Below are 18,563 nucleotides of genomic sequence, written 5' to 3'. Positions count from 1 at the left end.
CACTAGTCAGACTAAGCCAGGGGTGAGAGCATTAAAAATACACAGTTTGAGCTGCCAAAAATGAAACACGAACAGCATAAACCTCCAGCCGGCAATCAAAACCCAAGACAACAAAGGCGATCAAGGATAATCCTCTTGAATCAGCATTCGCCATGTAAAGAATGCATTACGAAGACGTTTGGACTCAAAGTCCCCGTTTTGAGACGCTGGTGCAGTACAGTGAGAGCGCCACAAAAAGGAATTAACCCATTTCTAATTCTATATCTGATAAGCCCTAAAGGTAACACTCAGCTACCACCAAACACACACTGAAAAAAAAAACAGTCTTTTTCTTACTGATTACAAAATTTAATCCAGGGATTATCTTTTGGAATTCAAATATGTTTGGGGGCAGTAATCACAGTGTATTTTCTATCAAACAGGCGACAAATTGACCTTGAACAAAAAAGAAACCACATGACAACAACAACAAAAAAGAGAACGGTTAGGTCAAATGGAGTTATTGAGAAGCATGAATAAGCAAGTAATCAGCAAGTAATAAATTAGGTGGTATCAGATCGGTGCAAATACTCTTGTACATGCCAATACCTGATTGAGCATTTGAGGCGTTTCCGATACTGGTATCAGTATTGGTACATCTCTAATGACAAACGAATCTTGTTGATTTATATCAAGGATTACTAGCAGAGTCTCCTTTTTGCACTGCATGACAAATAAACTCTGACTGATTGAATGTATTTGATGATTAAACGCACAAGACTGCACTGCAGTCATTACATATGTTCCAAATCTCAAAGGTTATAAACTCAATAGAACCTGATTTCTTTTATTTCTGTTATGGTTCTCTAGTAAACACTTAACACACCACAAGATAAAACAGCCATCAACAAGATATCAAGTGCAAACAACACAACCAACGTATATATAAGCAGCAGGTTGCTGGGTAACTGTGTCAACATGCTCTTGTTTTCTTGGTTATAAAACGTTAAAAATCAAAATATGCTACATGGTATTGCATGCAGACATTTCTTTATTTTAAACGAGCAGTGTGTAGGACCTAGTGGCATCTAGGGTGAGGAGTTCAGATTGCAACCAGCTGAAACTTCCTCTTGTCAAGCATAAAGCCCCAGTTAGGATTCCTTTTGTGTTCAGTGTTAATTAGCCAAATTATCAGCAGAAGTCTCTTCCTCTCTAAATAAAAAAAAAACAGACTCTGTTATTGATCCTGGTAAAAACACTGAAAAAGGAATTGCACATGAAAAAAAAATGTATTGTTCTAATGCTTTTCAGCTTGTTATATGAAGATTGCTAACTACAGATGTTAAAACACAAAGCCCTAACTAGATTTTGGTTTGTCTGTTCTGGGCTGGTGTAGAAATATAGTGTTGCAACATGCTGGACACAGAAGACGAGGACCTGCTCCCCATGTAGATTCAAATGTCTCATTCTAAGGTAACAAAAAAATTACACTTAGGCTGAAGAAGAACATCAGCTACTCAGCACTAGTATATTTTTCAAATCCCCTTTGACAGGGGCAGACAAAAAGGTGAGATCATGCTTTTGGCCCTGTGTGCAGAATATTACCTTTTGAAACCAGCATGTGATGGTCACAGAAAAGGACCAACCACTAGAGGGCGAGGGTCGACACACTTTATATCCCAGCCGGTCAAGACTTGTCTCTAGGTGACTACGTGCAGAGACTCTGTGCTGAGACTTGTGGTAGCCAGTTATGTGACGCAGGATTTTTAAAATTTTTTTGTTAAAATGCGTCTCTTACATCCCTCTATCAGTTTATCCATCCATAAAGACAGCTGTCCAAACGTCTAGGTTCATATTTATGTTTTCAGTAATATGTATGCCATATTGTCATGGGGAGAAACAGGTGTCCGGCTTACAGTAAATTTACAACCCCCAGGACTGGCCTTTCAGCCTCCTCCTCCTGTTTGAGCTGAAAAATGGGCAGACAAATGGATGAAGCCACAGCTTGCAATCATGCTACGAGAGATTCATCACTCCTGTCCACTACTTTTAATCACAGAGTTGCCTGTTATAAATTTTCACACACATACACACTCCTATAATCCTGATAATTAGGCCTCAAATTAATTTATTTTCCCATTAAGATTGCAAATGGTCTGTCAGTGTGTCTGGGAGGAACATCCCTCCCTTAAGAAGCTATTTAAAAATAAAAGAAAGTAATTTGACTGGATAGCAAGGAGTGAGCTTGGATACCTATAACTGATTTCAAGGTCCTCTTCCTTGTATACAAAGCTCTAAATGTGCTTGGACCAAGCGCCAACGCTCACTCCTTGACGACTATCCACATTCATGAACACTGCGATCATCTACTGTGGTTCCCTACAACAACCAATAACACACTACCTATAGATATCAGAGAAAACAGCTCACTAAAGCTGCAAACGTATATGTTCACTCTAGCCTTTAACTAATTCTGACTTTCTAAAAATCCTCTTTTTACACCTCTGACTGCTGCAATTTGTTTCAAATGTTTTTATTAATTTTACAATTTATGGTTTATCCAATGATTTTATGATTTTTAGTACTTAATTTTAGTTTGAAGCTGCTATTAATTGCCCTTTTATGCTGAAATGCCTTGCTGGCATTTTTTTTGTAAAGCACTTTATGCTGCATTTGTTGTATGAAAGGTGCTATATGAATAAAGTTTATCATTGTTGTTGATGTTATACCTCAAAACACCCAAATTATTCCCTGAAATCATAAAAAAAAATCAATTTTTTGTCTATTTAGGAGCCTCTTTTTGCTCTCTTGAGACCGGCTGCTATCCCAGTCAGGGTGGCAACTCTGTCCCAGGGGAACAGCCATTAATATGCCTTGTTTGCAGTCATGTCTGCAGCAGGAAAACAATTCTGTTGGCCCATGTGGCTGCACTCATGCTAATTAACAGCGCGAATATTCATCACATTTAATACGAACACATGGTCCTTTCACAACAGGGCGGAGGGGCATGATGAATATTTAATATTCATCCTTCTTTTTCATCTGCTGATTGCTCAGAGAGCACCTTGGTAGAGGTGAGGTGACGTCAGCGCTGGAACAAACTTTGCAGGCTGAGCTTGGGATAAGCTCAGCTTTGTCGTCTTAGCTGATCTAAATTGTTCGTTCTCGGAGCTGTTGATCCAAGATTTATCTTTTCTGTCTTGTCTCTTTTTCTGTCTTTCCCTACATTCCCCCTCACGCTCTCTAATCTCTCCCAGACAACAGGCCATCATTCATTCTTGTGGCTCTTTGGAAGGGAAGTTAGACAGCAGAGCAAGTGTCAGCAAAGTAATTAAACACTGTCCCATGAGCCGACTAGTACACATGATGAGCCGGCCACGGAGGCTCTGTCACACTCCTCCACCCTCCTCCTCACTTGCTTTCAGTTTCTCCTCAAACAGGACAGTTGGGCAGTTCCCCTTTCCTGGAGTCGCCCCGCCATCCATCATCGCCAACACATCAGCCGTGACAAATTACCATCCTCCCTCTCTGACCAATCGACTGCCGCTGCTGCTCCATTTACCTAAGAGGATGCTAATGACATCATTTACCAGCTGTCAGTCAAACGCTCACCCGCCATTCAAGCCTGAGTGGGGAAATCTGGAGATGGTGCTGGAGAGGCACTTTGGTGGGCAAATAAGGCGGTAATCACAGAATAATGACTTTGCTTATGCTCCCTGAAAGCAATCAAAAAGTTGATCTCACATGCTGATAATGGGAGCGTCAGCGGAGTGTGTTTCTGCATTTGAAGCATTCAAACAGACAAAACAAGCATGCATTAAAAAAAGGAAGTATTGACAAGCATGAAATGGCATACATGTTCACTTGTGTCAGAGTGCCTATTTTTTTTAATAAGCAGAGAAAAAGAGAATACAAGGAATCCATTTCCCCTGTTATTGAAATGGTAATTACATATCCCCTCCCTGCCACCATGTTCAATTAATAATTATCTCTTCCAAAGTTGACCATGATGCCATTAAAAATAAAACAATACCACAGAGATGGACATGAAAGGATGCCTGTCTATCATCATGCTTCACAGAGAAAGGAGTGCTGCTACAGGTTGTATTAAATTTAGAAGCAGAAAATGCATTGAATAAAAGATGAAAAAAAAACTGTTTTGGAAACTGACAGGAGTGACAATATGAAAAAGATGTGGTTGAAGATTTATGACTGCATTACCAAATTTAAGGCAAAGCTGCCATCGTCAGGTATATATTGTAATGTATTAAAATACTGTCCTTTTAACCTGGAATATGGCTACCAGAGTTTAGTCTACACCGGCTCAAATCAAGTATTGACAGGTTTAAGAGGAGCATTGTTTTCCACTCACAATGTAGACAACAGATATTGTTTACTTCTGGTTTCTCGTTATGAAAAAATAGTGACACAAATCTGTACCGACAATGCCAACTGTGCCCGTTTTTGTTCTCCGTCAACCACACGCTCAGTGTGAGAGGACATTTGGGGAGGCACGACAAAAGACAGACCTCCATTTGACGGGTGTCAGACAACACACACACTATGGTTTCTCTTTGGTCGCAACACAGTGTAGCACTTCAAAGGCTTCCAGCTAGGGCTACGAAAAGCTTTTTCTGAAACAACATGCTGCTCTGCATGTCAGCTTTTGCCGGCGTCGAAGCTAGAATATTTACTGAGACATAGCAGGTGACATAAAGATGATGACAGAACATGACAACCTTTTTCTCAGTTTGGATGTGCTTCAAATGGGTTCATGGTTACCATGTTCACAAGAGTCCATATAAGCACCCACCTCTCGAGGTATTCACAACCTTGTCAATGGACATTTTCTGAAAGAACAAGTTTTGACATGTTTTCTGACAGAAATGGCGGGGGCCATAGACATTAAGTTTTCAGTGGATGTTAAGTCAATATTTCAAAATTGTTGTTTTTCCTTGTAATTTTAAATTATATGTCTGAGGAAAAAGTTGATACTCTAAACAGCTTCATATTTATTCTCTGCCATTATGCCTTTTCATTTCCTGCATCATGCTACCTGTTCACTACAAGCGTCTAGGAACAGCACCAAGCCTTAAAGCCAATTTCATTTCTTTTTTTTTTCTTTTTTTAAAAAATTTTTTTAGTCTGTGTGGCTTCTAGATGCCATGTTGCTGTTAATCAGTGTTCTCAAAACTTAACCACTGAATGCCAGACATGTCATTTACACAACTTCCCACGTCATAACCACAAGCTCACAAGTTCCATTTGGCCATCAGCCAGGATGGAAATCGTCAAATGTGAAACAACCGAAATATGGGTCAAACACCGAGCAGCATGACCAGCAGTGAAAGCCTGTTGACAGCAATTGTTGGTTCACTATCGGCATGGTTTTAGAATCTTAGCTATACATACTATATACCAACCAGAGTGGAAGTCTAGGGCTGACCTGAATGCTTCGAAGCTTCAACCACAGCCATGGTTATCAATGTCTTAATCAGTATTAAAATGCTGTTTTTTCTTTTGTTTCTTCACTAATAAACTAAACTGAAAGGAGGTGCCCAGTGTCCTCAGTGAAGTCATTGTACCCCTCTTGAAACAATTCAATTGGCTGTCTGACAAAAAGGAACAGGTAAGACGAACTGCAGACAGTTATTCATGGCTGGCAACTAAAGTAAAGCACTGGCTATGTGATGTGGCCTGACCTGCAGAGTTTAAGTTATTAGTAACTTACATAAACATTACTTGCAATAGTCTAGCCTTCACCTTCACTTTCCCCTCACTATCTATCTCTCTCTCTCTCACAAACACATACACACACACACACACACACACACACACACACACACACACACACACACACACACACACTCACACACTCACACACTCACACACACAGCGGTGCTTAATTGGGTTAGTTGATAAATCTTCTAAATTATCTGGTCATCTTCTGCATTATATATAATTTTACATAATTGTTTACTGAATGTATTTGGGTTTAAGACTATTTGTTGAACAAGATAAGTTATTTGCAACATCGCCATGGGCACTGGGAAGAAATTTCCTTGACATTTTTCATTACTTTCTGGCATTTTCTAAACAAAATTATTAATTAATGAAAAAATAATGTTTAGGTGCAGCCTTGGTAATAACCTTTCACAGTAAAAAGCTAAAAGCTTTGTAATTCCAAGATTTGTGTGGTGGCACCTTTACACTGCTTGATGTATTATATGAAATGTCAAAAAAGAGACAGTCAGAGTGCCATTTCATAGAGGGTAAGGAACAGGAGGTGAATGCTGCAGACAGATTCGCAGATTATATTTAGTATATTCAGCTTTTCTTGTTAGACTCTCCTGACAAGCCTGTCACGGCTATATGTTAAGTCTGCTGAGAGCAACTAAGTAGAAAGGCACTACTCTTATCCATTAAAATTTAAATTATGTATCCTACCCCCCACGGCTGCAATGTACGGAGTCACTGTATCTTGGTATTTCAATAAAATACAATAGAGTGATAAGGGGTAAATGTAACTTGAAAGCACAGTGAAAAGCAGCTATTTTCTCTCTTTGTGAATGCCTTGGGGACCTGTTTGACAGCATTAGTGCACCACAGGGAACAGCACATACTGTATTGTGGGCAAGACAGATATGCACACTCTCAATGTACACACTTGTACTGCACACATACTTATTCACTCCCTCTCCTACATTAATTATACTGCATGAACAAGCCCCAATACACACAAAACAACAACATTAGTGAGTATTCCATGTAAATTCCAAATATTTTCATGTACACAAGCACAAAACAACATCTGGAGATCTTCCTCCATCAGTCCTAGTCTTCCCTACATATGAGTGATGCAGAGTTGACGCCCGCTCTTGCTGCTAGCCGTTGTTGCCATATTTAGAGTGCTAGCCCTGCACGCCCAGACAAACTGTCAGAGGAGCTCTTTTTCAACAACCAGCTCCATGTGTGGTGCAGCACGGCCCATATGGATAACTGGAAAGCAAAGTCGCCTGGGAAATCGCCACTTACTGCGAGTCAAGAAATGCTGATGAAAGCCAAATGCTGACCTTGGCTTGTGCACAGCTTTGCATTAATGAGCATTTGTTATGACACAGTTGTTGCAGGAAATATGAACATTCTGCATTAATTGTCCCAGAGGGATGAGTAAATTGGTTGTGATTAAACATCCATTCAAGGACATTAAATCAAGTATTATTTAATTATATCTCAGATAATAACTCCCATCAGGGATGATCCTTATTCTAGAGTCTATCCATAATGCATTATTAATGAGTAGAAATTCTATCTGAAAAATCTGGATCTGATTGAAGTTGTCGGTTGAAAAACTGAAGTCAGTCATGTCCTCAATGAATAATGCAAAGAGCACCTGTTTAGGCCAATTGCAGGGCTTTCGTACGAAATGATTGACATTGCAAAGAGCAATGCCATTTTTGGAGAGAGCAGCACAAGCAAAAACAGTGGACACAGATTTGCAACCAGGTTTGGCTGCAAAGAAGCTATAAAATAATAATATAAATAATAAGTATCAACAGTTATGGTGGCGACAAGGCGAGTCTCAACTAGAATGGCACAGGTCTAGTCTGGTCCAGTCTTCTATGACATGCAAATTTGCAAACCACTATATACATCTGGATGTATTTCAGAAACTATTATATCAACTAAATGGAGCAACCGCTAGCTCATCTGGTACAGCCTGCATCCCATATAGGCTGAGTCCTTTGCAGTGCCCTGGGTTTGATTCCAACCCACTAACCCAACCTATGCTGCATTCATCCCCTCTCTTTTTCCTTTCTTTCCTTTTATGTGCTGCAATATAGGCAATAAAAGCCCTAAAAATAATCTTAAAAAGAAAAATTCTAATACAAATACCCAAAGGATTACTTGTATCCGTTAAATTAGATTTTAATATAGAGTCAGAGGTTGATGCTGGGTTCTTCATTAGCCTATGCTATACCCTTGCACCAAGGTTTAAGAATATTGGGTCAGTACTCTTTCCAAAATACTGCAGAAATACTGCAGGAAAAAAACTATCCAAACTAAAAACATATTCCTTTCTTGGTGGAGGTAACAATATTGACTAGAGATACACAATATTGGATTTTTTTCTGATCTATAACAACTAACTTTCACTTTCAAATGTTTGGTCTGACATGCTGAGGCACAACACACTCGCCTTTTTGCTGATATTTGAAAAAAAAGTGGACCATTAAGAAACACTATGACCCCCAAACAAAAAGTACCAGATATCCTCCTTACACGCGTCATCACCCTCTCACTGATGGATGCCTGAGTGCGTCAAATTAAACCCGAATTCAAGCAGTGAAACTGGATTATTAGGCGATAATAAAAATGAGAAGCAGCCATGTTCCAGTACATACCACATTAAGACACACCCACACACCCATTAGACTTTTTATCATCTGCATGCAATCTAAGGTATTGTGTGGACTGCTGTGCCCAAAAATGAACACACACACACACACACACACACACACACACACACACACAAACATATTAATAAACAAACTGGCGTAAATAAATGAATAGATAGATAAATAACAAAATCAAAAGACAAGAAAACTTGAGTGTGCCTGTCATCTTTTCCCCAGCGAGCTGCTGTGAAGATGAAACGACAGTATAATTATCCTGACACACAACAAAACAAAAATGTTAGCTCTGCATCTCTGCTCATGCAACTCTGATGGTTTGATGCTAATGGCTGATGATCTCTCTGGTCTGATTAGTGAGCTTAGCTTCTGCGATCTGAGTGTGAGTGGGCCAGCGCTGCCTGAGATCAGAGATCCCCCCCTTTAGGCGCACACACACACACACGCACGCACACACACACACACACACACACACACACACACACACACACACGAAAATACGTTCATGAAAATCTAATGCACTGAACAAAAAGAAACAGACACAAACAAGACATTCACATTCTTCTCTTACTACACACTCATAAAAAACCCCATACTAACAAAAACAAACTCATAAAACCAGACACACCCCTACAAGGACTCAAACACAAACACGGCAATTTGTTGCGACACATGTACAAACACACATTCACGCACTGTCCGAGTGCGCATACGCACAGGCAAAAACAATAAAGCAAACCTTGTTAAGGGAGTGGGAGGTGAGGCAGCCAGGCAGAGAGATATAAATAGCCTGTCTGAATTCAACAATAGAGGTGGAGGGGGGTCAAAAGACAAGAATAAGGAGGAAGAAAAAAGAGAGAGACCACAGGAGGGAAAGAAAAAGAAAAAGAAATGAGCTATAAGGGACTGAGGAAAAGAAGGAGGTAAAGAAAGATCTAGGCTGTTGTGGAGGTAAATAAAACCAGGGTGGAATAAGAAAACAGCAGGTCTCATTGCAGGAGAGAAGGGGAGTGGGGGAGGGGTCGGTTCCCTGTTTCCTGATACGAGTCATATATGTAGCGCTTCATGCAAAGCACGACAGCAGCAGTCACAGTTGTTGGCATATGGCAGCATGTGCGGCGCTTTCACCAACTGTCCCAGGCTGCCAAATATGGCATCCACTCAAAACCTTTGGCACCTGCGCTCACATTATCATTGTCACATCACTTCTGACCGGACACACCAGCACCCATTTTATTAATCATGCATGCACCAATGTTAACCTTCTGGCAAAGTAGAAGAACTGTGCCGTTGCTAAAGAGCACAGTCAGAAGTCATTTGCATTGATTTGCATTATGTGTCCTTAATTGATTTGCGCTGACGGGCCTGAAATAAAATTAGAAAAGCGGCTGAACAAGTCAAAAATATTCTTTCATAGAAACCAACACACATTGATGTGTGATGGTTGATGAGAGGGTTGGTTTTCTGCTGCTGCTGCTGCTGGGGCTTTTGAGGGTTGCCATGTGTATAATCCCACATGGGACAGGTCAGTCTTCAACATGGGTTAACAAAAAAGATTATCTACTCTCCTCTTTATCACCTCAGACCAGAGCAGAAATGTTTAATGACTAACTAAAAAAAAGGCTTTGCTTTACATCTGTTTGTGGTTTATACGATGTGCTGGGCGACCAGGTTCAAGGTCTCCTGCTCAAGGGCACTTTTACAGGGCACTCATACAGACACAGGCAATATTTTTCTTAGTAATTGAACTTGGCTTTCCATGTAGGGAACAATATAAACACTGAGCCAGGAGAGAGTTAGGCTACATCCTAACAAATATATTTTCATTTTAAAACTCCGTCTTTGAAATGAAAATTATCACTGTACACATGACTGATTTAGCGCTAGGGTTGTCGACAATTCAGAATTTTGGCAGTCAAATCGGATTTGGCTATTAAATACGAATATTCGACGATTCGTTTTGTTTTATACAGCATTTTAAAGTTTGAACGGGCTTCAAAGGATGTTCAGTGTTACAGCAGCTTTCATGTATGTATAGTGAAGAAGCTAGACTACACGTCAGACATAAGAAATGAAAGAAAGCCAGAGCATGTATTGTATTAAGCTGCAGTGAGCAGTAAATTAACCACATCCACGCATGTTTCTCCTCCTTCCTCCTCTGTGCCACTGCCTGCATGTCCACAACTCCCTGTACCCAAGGGTAGAGTTAAAGTCAGTTCAATTCTGGCTTGCAGCCCTTTGCTGCGTCTCATCCCCGTTCTCCCTTACCCTTTCCTGTCACTCTAAAACCAGGCTATAATAAAGGCATGAAAAGCCCCCCCCCCCCCAAAAAAAAAAACATAAGATAAGATGAATATTCAAAGGTAAGAGAGCAAGAGGTTGGGGGACACCAGGGATGTGGGTATAACGTAGCGTTTGTAGCGTAATGTTTTGTGTTTTAAAGCAAAAATGTGTGGTTGTAGCCCTAGTTAAGCCTAGCATAAACACTGGAAATGGCTAGCCCGGCCCCTCTGCATGAGTGAATAAATTAATGAATGAATAAATCAAAAATAAAATAAAAAAGTGCTCCAAAGAAACCATAATGGGGCTGTTTTTCTGCCAATTCAGCATGTTGAACTGGTGGCAGCTATGGAGCCTGTCGATGAATGAAATCCTTCTTATTCGCCGTTCAGTTCAGTGCATAAGAAGACAAACGGAAATGAAAAATGCAAACAAAGGGCTAAAGACAAGCGGAGTGAGTTGAAACAAATTTGCTCTAAAAGGTAAGATTACTTTTCTTCTGCCGTTGGGCTCTTAAGCAGAAACGTTTCCTGATGGTTTTTGTTGAAAAGTTAATATGCTTTGTTCTTTCAACATAGGATTGTGCTGTTAATGTGCTAATTGGCTATCTAGCATCATGGCAGTCTTCCCATTTTGAATGGCTATGACAGATGACCGCCGTCTGCTGGTATGGAGGGGAACTTTGGCTGTCACTTTGGTGTGTTCTTATGTAACTTTTTTGCCAAAACACAGTGACATGAGGTGACACAGCAGGGGGCTCACTAGTTCTCTGATGTCGGCTTGGTGTGTCACGGCTCTTAGAGGTGCGGGTATGGGTGGAAATTTTTCACCAAAGCCATGCTAGCTGTTTCTCCTTGTTTCTAGTCTCTATGCTAACCTGTCTCGAAGCTGTATCTTCATCCTGAACACGTGGTGTTGATCTTCTCATCTCTACAAAAAGTATTTACAAAATGTCAAACTATTCCTTTTATATGTCACTTCAATTTTTTAGACAAACCAATTTTTGTTAATTAAGTGTCAGAAAATAGTGAAAAATGGCCAACACAATGTCCAAAGCCCTTGTTAGCATTTTCTGAATGTTTTGTATCAATGTAAATTGATTACAAAGTAGAGAGAAGCAGGAAATCTAAGCATTTCAGAAGCTGCAACAGGAAAATGTTCAGCATTTTTTTCTTTACAAATGACTAATGATTCACCACTTGTCAAAAGTGCTGAAGAATAAATTTGCTTGTCAACCAACTGATTGATCTACTGAACAATTTAGCAAAATTCCTTACAGGTAGCCACCTGGAAGCCAATACACAGTTCCTTTAAACAAAGCCAGGTTTTAAAACACAGGAAGTGGATTCAGTTGTACTGTTTATTGTCCAAAACGAATGAGATCAGGTTCTGGCAGTGTATCACAGACTCCTGCTCTACAGTCTGGGGCTGACCCCACTCTAATCCTGTGTCAAACCCCTTTGGCTAAAAACACTGGTTGAAGCTCATCCAAAGCTGAGCGAGACGGTGTGGAGTGAAGCAGATCAGTGGTAGTGGCATCGAATTCCTCTGGTGACAAATGGTGGGTGTTGGTGATGTGGAGTAATCCCATTCACAACAAAGCCCAACCCCCCATCATACACACGTACACACACTGTACACTGGAATACAGAGTGGAGAGTGATGGGGGGAAGCTGTGTACGCATGCATGTGGATGTGAGTGAAGCTGTAATCTAACAGATTATATTTGTGTGACTGAGTGTGTGTGTGTGCGTGTGTGTGTGTGAATAAAAAGACTGATCTGGGTCCTTGTCTAACTTGCTTACGCCTCGCTGAGTCCACACCAAGCCCCATCTGTCCCTCCTATTTCTCTTCCCCTCTGTCCCTGTCCCATCTTCTCCATCCTTGCCTTTTCTTCTCCTCTCCTTTCACTCTCTATCCTCCTCCCTCCTCCTCCGCAGCCAGGCAACAACACAAACAGTCCCTCTTCCTCCTTTACTACCCATTGCTCCATCCATACTTGCTAATTGAAAACCACTCTCTCGTTCCCATTCTTAGTACTTACATGTCACCTCCATGTTTCCAAGAGTGGAGGGATACTTTCCACAGTGACTGGTGAATCCTCGTGCTTTTGCCAGAGAAGGACTTTTAAAGCGCCCGACGGGAGACAGGGATGGATGTAAGGATGGATGGAGGAAGCAGATGGCTCCTTGGAGGAGCGGTCTAGCTGATTGTGGACAGTTAGCTTTAGCCTTAGCAACAATAAGGGAAGTCTAGTCTGTCAACACGGCTCGTGCACCTCCTCCTTGTGCCTTTTCCTTTTTTGGCTATTTGCTCCCTCAGGTTTTCTATTTTAGCATATTCCTTTTTTAATAAAAAAAAAATAGCAACAAACTCTCCCTGTTTCTTCTTTAACTCTGCCCTCCTCTTACTATAATATTTCTGTATGCCTTTCTATCTGCCTTCCTCCCTCCCTCTGTGAATCTAAGAGCATCAGCCAGGCTGCTCTGCTTCGCTTATGTTGATCTCCAGGCTTATGCCCTGATTGGACACACGCCACGATCAGAGACGCCAATGGTGGTGCAGCAAGTGGATCACATGATAAGTGTGTGTGTGTGTGTGTGTGTGTGTGTGTGTGTGTGTGTGTGAGTGTGTGAAGGGGGGAGAGAGGTTTAGACAGAGGGGGAGGGAGGGATGAGAGAAGAGGAGGAGAAGAAGGAGGAGGAGGGGTATCGTGAGTGGCTGCAAGCCGCTACATCAGTGAGGGATTTTTTTTTTCCTGAGCATAGAGATGGAGGCTTTTTTTCCTCCCTCTGGTGGGGAGGTAGAGGAGGAGGAGGAGGAGGAGGAGGAGGAGGAGGAGGTCTGAGCACAGACGTTTGGATGAAGAGACGACAGGCAGCTGTACAAGAAAGAGTCTCTGATAGACGCACACAAGCACTGACGCATATAAACACAAGCGTGTACACATGCAGCGGAGAAGTGGCTCCATCTTACCGAAACACAGCCAGAGTAGTGCAGAGCAGCAGTGGTAATTGGACAGGGGTTGCTATGGAAACAGGGGAAACGGTTGCCTGGCGGTCGGAGCTGTGCCCTGGGAGCATCAGACTTGCCTCCATTAAACACACACACACGTCACGTACACACAGCACACACACCTCTTGTTCTCTATAACCACTTCTTTTACTAAACATCCAGAAAACAAACAATAATGTGGCTCTACATGGTGTGTGTTTGTGTGTGTGTGAGAGGTTTCAGTACCACAGTTGTTTTTAAGCTTCATTTAAGCCCCTGTGCCTTTGTCTATAATGAGCATAAATTCATGTAAGAGCCCTCGTGTGCACGTTCACGTCTTTGTGTGCAGGGCAGATGCTCAGTGAGCCATGAAGAGCCAGTGGCTGAGAGAGCCTTCAGCGTTTAAGAAATGCTCACACACACTTGCAGGGGCACAGCACCGTGCACATCCAAATATCGATAAAACCCGAGCGAGGTGTTTTAGTATTCCACACCTCAGAAAGCTAAGTGCTGTGAGCGTCTGGCAGCGACTATGGGAGCTGCAGGGAAATATAGCCATACAACTAGCTGCGTTTTGAAGTGGACGCCCTCAGGGTTATCCTCAACGCAGCTTATTATCCTTCCTCACACCTTTGAGAGGATATATCGTCATATACTGTATGTGCATTAGGAATTAAATGCAGCATTGCATTTAAATTTACACACTGCAGATAGAGACAAGTCCTTTAACAACACAAATCTGTTCTTTTGAAACACAAAAGCACGTTTGTGAATATAATCATTCTCTTTGATGACTAATGACGGCTCAAGACTCATTTAATCAAGACACGTTATAAGAGCCCATACATTCCACAGTCGACCGAGACACCAAAAAACATTTACATGACGAAATGCCTAAGACGAGGCAACTTAACTACTAAGTTCAATAGTCCAATTTAAATTACCAATTGGTTGCAGTTAGAAAGGACAATAACTGTGCTCCAAATCAGTGGAAGTGGGACGGACAGCTTTATATATGACTGATCTCAGGCTCTGATTACAGTTACACCTCTTCCAGCCATCAATAGGCAAGTAATGTCTATAAATGCTTATATAAATCAGTTTTCTCTTTGACAGTATTCATCGAAACTTTCATAAATGCTCTAATCTTTGTAAGAGCATTTATGTCTTTGTTTCTGACCTTTCTCCTCATTCCTTGTTTCATCCATTCAAGATTTATTTATTCTGTCCTTTAATTAATCCAAATGAATTCTTCCCTCTTCCTTATTCCTGTCCTTTATAGAGACAGTGTTTTAATCCTGTTTCTGTTTTTTTAGTAATTGTTCGTTTAGCTCTTGGTATATGCCACATATAAGAAAAAAAGCAAACAAACATTTACAGCATAATCATTCACTTTATTCCGTAAAATGTTATTATACTTTTGATGTCTTGTCTTAAATTTTGTGCATATGTATTTTTTTCCAATCACATGTGATGAACTAGCTACACTCAGAGGTATCAGGGGTAGTAGAGGTCAGTTTCTATCGGTAGAAATGTTTCTATTTCCCAGAGTGTGGTTGCGCTTCTATTTAAAGCTATGGTTGATGACTTTCATAAAAAATGCTTGTTTTTATTCTGAAACTGTCACTATATCCACACAGTGGTACTTGAGCTATGATCTGTAAAACAAAAACAACAACAACAAAAAAAAAACCATTTTCCTCCGTCCCCTCGTGTTGCTTATAATGGCATTACCGCACATGAACGAAAACAACCAATCAGAGCCACGGACGGCTATGTTAGACTCCTCAGCTCTGACTGGTTGAATTTGATGCGCCACAGTTAATTCTAGCAAATGCCAATAAAGGTAACAGGACGAGGTACTTTGTTGAGACTGTCTACCTCATGTTATACTTTCTGGATGTAGTGGAAGTTTCAGCAAATATGAAAAGGTTATTTTCATAAAAGTTACCAACTGTAGCTTTAATTTATTATTACAACAATATTATCTACATTTGTCCAATCAAATCGGAACGATGTGATTAAATCAAATTTTCTCTTTCATATGTCACAGAAGGAACATTTAAGACACTCTTACTGTTGTGTGACTTTAAATGTTGATTTTTGTGATTTGCATTTTCCTTCATCCTTTTATTTAAGTACTCACTTTACGGACCGCATGAAAGCAATTTAATATCTTCTTCTTGTTTTGATGTCATTTTTATTTGCTCATGCTAATGCTCAAGATTTAGTGGGATTTACACGGATCTTTCCCGTGTACATTCATTTCGGGACATTTTGTTATTTGAAATGTGCAGCCAGTGACTGTTTCAGTTACAGATAAACAACTCGGTTTCTTGTTGACAGAATTGGGTACAAAATGACAACTTTCAGACATCATCAGAGGGGCTGATGTCTCCAGAGTGTTTCCAAGTTCATAGTGGATACAAACCGAGACACTCGGCGTTGCAGACTGGAAGCGCATAGCTCCGCACGCACCATTTAGCTGATAGGAAGCCCTCGAGACCAAACAGTCTTACTATCGACAAGCTGCTGCTGAATTTCAAACTCCCAAGGCACCGTGTGATGAAAGATGAGGTTGGGGAGGGAAGAGGGGAGAGGGAAGGGAAGCATCATCTATCCCACCTCAATCGAAACTGACTCTCGCCTTCAAGGGAGGGTGTGAAGGATGGGACTGGATAATAGGATCGCTTGCTAGGGGAGGTGAGTGTACACTACGTGTGTTGAATTTTACCCATAGATGAACTAGAGATACAGCTGAACATGAAATATCGTAGTCATTCCGAGCCTATTAGAGATGGTTGCATCACTCCTGGCATATCTATCATAAAATAAATAAAGTTGCAGCTCATTATGACAACATTAAGATCATCAGACTCACAGACGGACACGACAAATTATCCCTTTTTTCATCTCTGAAATCATTAAAGGAAACATAGAAGCATTCTCAGAAGTAGTGAGTGGCAAAAGTAGAAAAACAGATGGTGTGAGGCCTTCAATAGACTGTAGGTGGATTCAACAACAGCTTCAGAGAATAACTACATTTTTCTGTTTCTCATCTTGACCACAATATGTTATGATACTCCATCTGTAGCCTCCTGCAGTGGATCAAAAACGCTCCAAATCTCAAAACAGCAACAATACATTTTACAATCAAACGGTCATTTCCTTTGTGGAAAAGTGGAGAGCCAGACTTTATTCACAATCTTGCATCTGAGCACTGTTTGCAATAGCAGACTGGCTTATGAAACCCACACTGCTGCCTTCCATCTTTTCACTTGTAGAGAAATAACGGAGGATGATGCAACTCCTTCATCACTTCATTTATGCACATGAACTATCACTCCATTCACAAACAAAAATAAGACGTGCACACTCCTAAAATTTCATTTTCCGGGTTGCTGGAGGCTGAACAAGCAGTTACAGCATCACTTTCATGTCGCACAATATATGTCCATTTACCGTAGTGTGACATATTGGACCTGCAGAGCAAATGTAGAGGTGAAGACCGGCTCATTCATGTGTGAGAAGCCATTTCAATGCTGATCAAAGCCTAAATATGAGCAAAGGATTCGGACCACAGCTTGGACACAACCTGTGACAGCCTGGTATTTGACACTGTAAGATAATCATAATTTGTTTGACAAATCAGGGAAAAAGGATACAGCATCTGTTGACTGCTACATCTGATGCCCAATTGAATACACAACACACAATATCTGTCATAAACACCTCATTACTATCGCCGTCTGGCAGTGTGCACACACTCATATTTCCTGTGCAAGTCGACTCAACATTAGCCAGCTTACAGGAAGTTTTTCATCTTCAGCCAGACTCCGATGAGCTCTAAATGAAGATGTAGTAGCTTAATCAGGAGCTCAGCTGATATAGAAGCGGCTAATGTTTCATATCCAAGGGGAAAAAAAAAACAATGTAGGAAAAATTCAAATTCTAAAAAGCCCCCAAGATGTGTTTGCAGTTCCTGCTCTCAATCTGTGCCCTTAAAAAGGAAACGCCTAAAGCATGTTCGTCTGTGCAAACAGGAAAAAGACATTTCCATGTCTTTACACTTTAATCAGGCCTGATATTTGCATGGGACTCTTAGCAATGCCTTTCTAATAACTAACATAATTTGAGATATGATTAATACTGTTAAGAGAGAGCTGTGAGGCTGTGCTTCTTGCAAGTGTCAACAACAAGAAAGACAATGAAGCATGGCACAAAACATATGCTGCCTTAATTCTGTAAAAACACTGTTTAGTCCTCAGTATCATTGACTATCAGATGTCATTTTCGACATTAAAGGGACACTTAAACACAAGATGAAAAGTACATATTTTTGGCACTCAGCTGTTATGGCACTCGGCTTGTGGTACAACGTGCCAAAATAAATAAATAAATAAATACAGTTGAAAAACTCAACAGCAATGTCTCTTTCCAGAAATCATGACCTGCTTGCTCAGACCTTGTTGTGAGCAGTTTAATGTAGGAACAGTTTTTTTCTACTGTCTGAATTATTTTTGAAAAGAGACATTACTGTTGCGTTTTTTCAATTTATTTTATTTATTTATTTTTTAAAATAAAGCACAACAAGCTCCATTATATTGAAGAGATGGCAGACATCCCTAAAATTGATGTCTCCAACATTCAGCAGCTCACACCAAATAAATCCCAATTGATGAATAGCATTACAGGTAAGAAAATTCAATTTTTTTTTTTTTTTGGTTTGGGGGTTAACTGTTACTTTAATGCCCATATCATAAAACTTCCCAAAACTCTGAAAACAAATTTACACTGTTTTTGTCTAATGAGAACATTTATCACTAACGTTATCTGTCAAAGCAGCCCAAATGTATATGCATGCCATGATTTTACCATATGCATGCTCATATGGGG

The 18,563-nt window shown here is 40.6% G+C and overlaps 1 protein-coding gene across 3 annotated transcripts in view; it reads right to left on the bottom strand.

The window, feature by feature from the left end:
* elmo1 (engulfment and cell motility 1 (ced-12 homolog, C. elegans)) overlaps nt 1-18,563 on the bottom strand; it is a 147,953-nt gene that overhangs the window by 22,460 nt on the left and 106,930 nt on the right. The window lies entirely within an intron of this gene.

The sequence above is a fragment of the Plectropomus leopardus genome, chromosome 18, assembly GCF_008729295.1.
Source record: "Plectropomus leopardus isolate mb chromosome 18, YSFRI_Pleo_2.0, whole genome shotgun sequence".
NCBI lineage: Eukaryota > Metazoa > Chordata > Actinopteri > Perciformes > Serranidae > Plectropomus > Plectropomus leopardus.
Note: the sequence above shows the minus strand (reverse complement) of the source record. Positions and strands in the feature narration are given on the sequence as shown.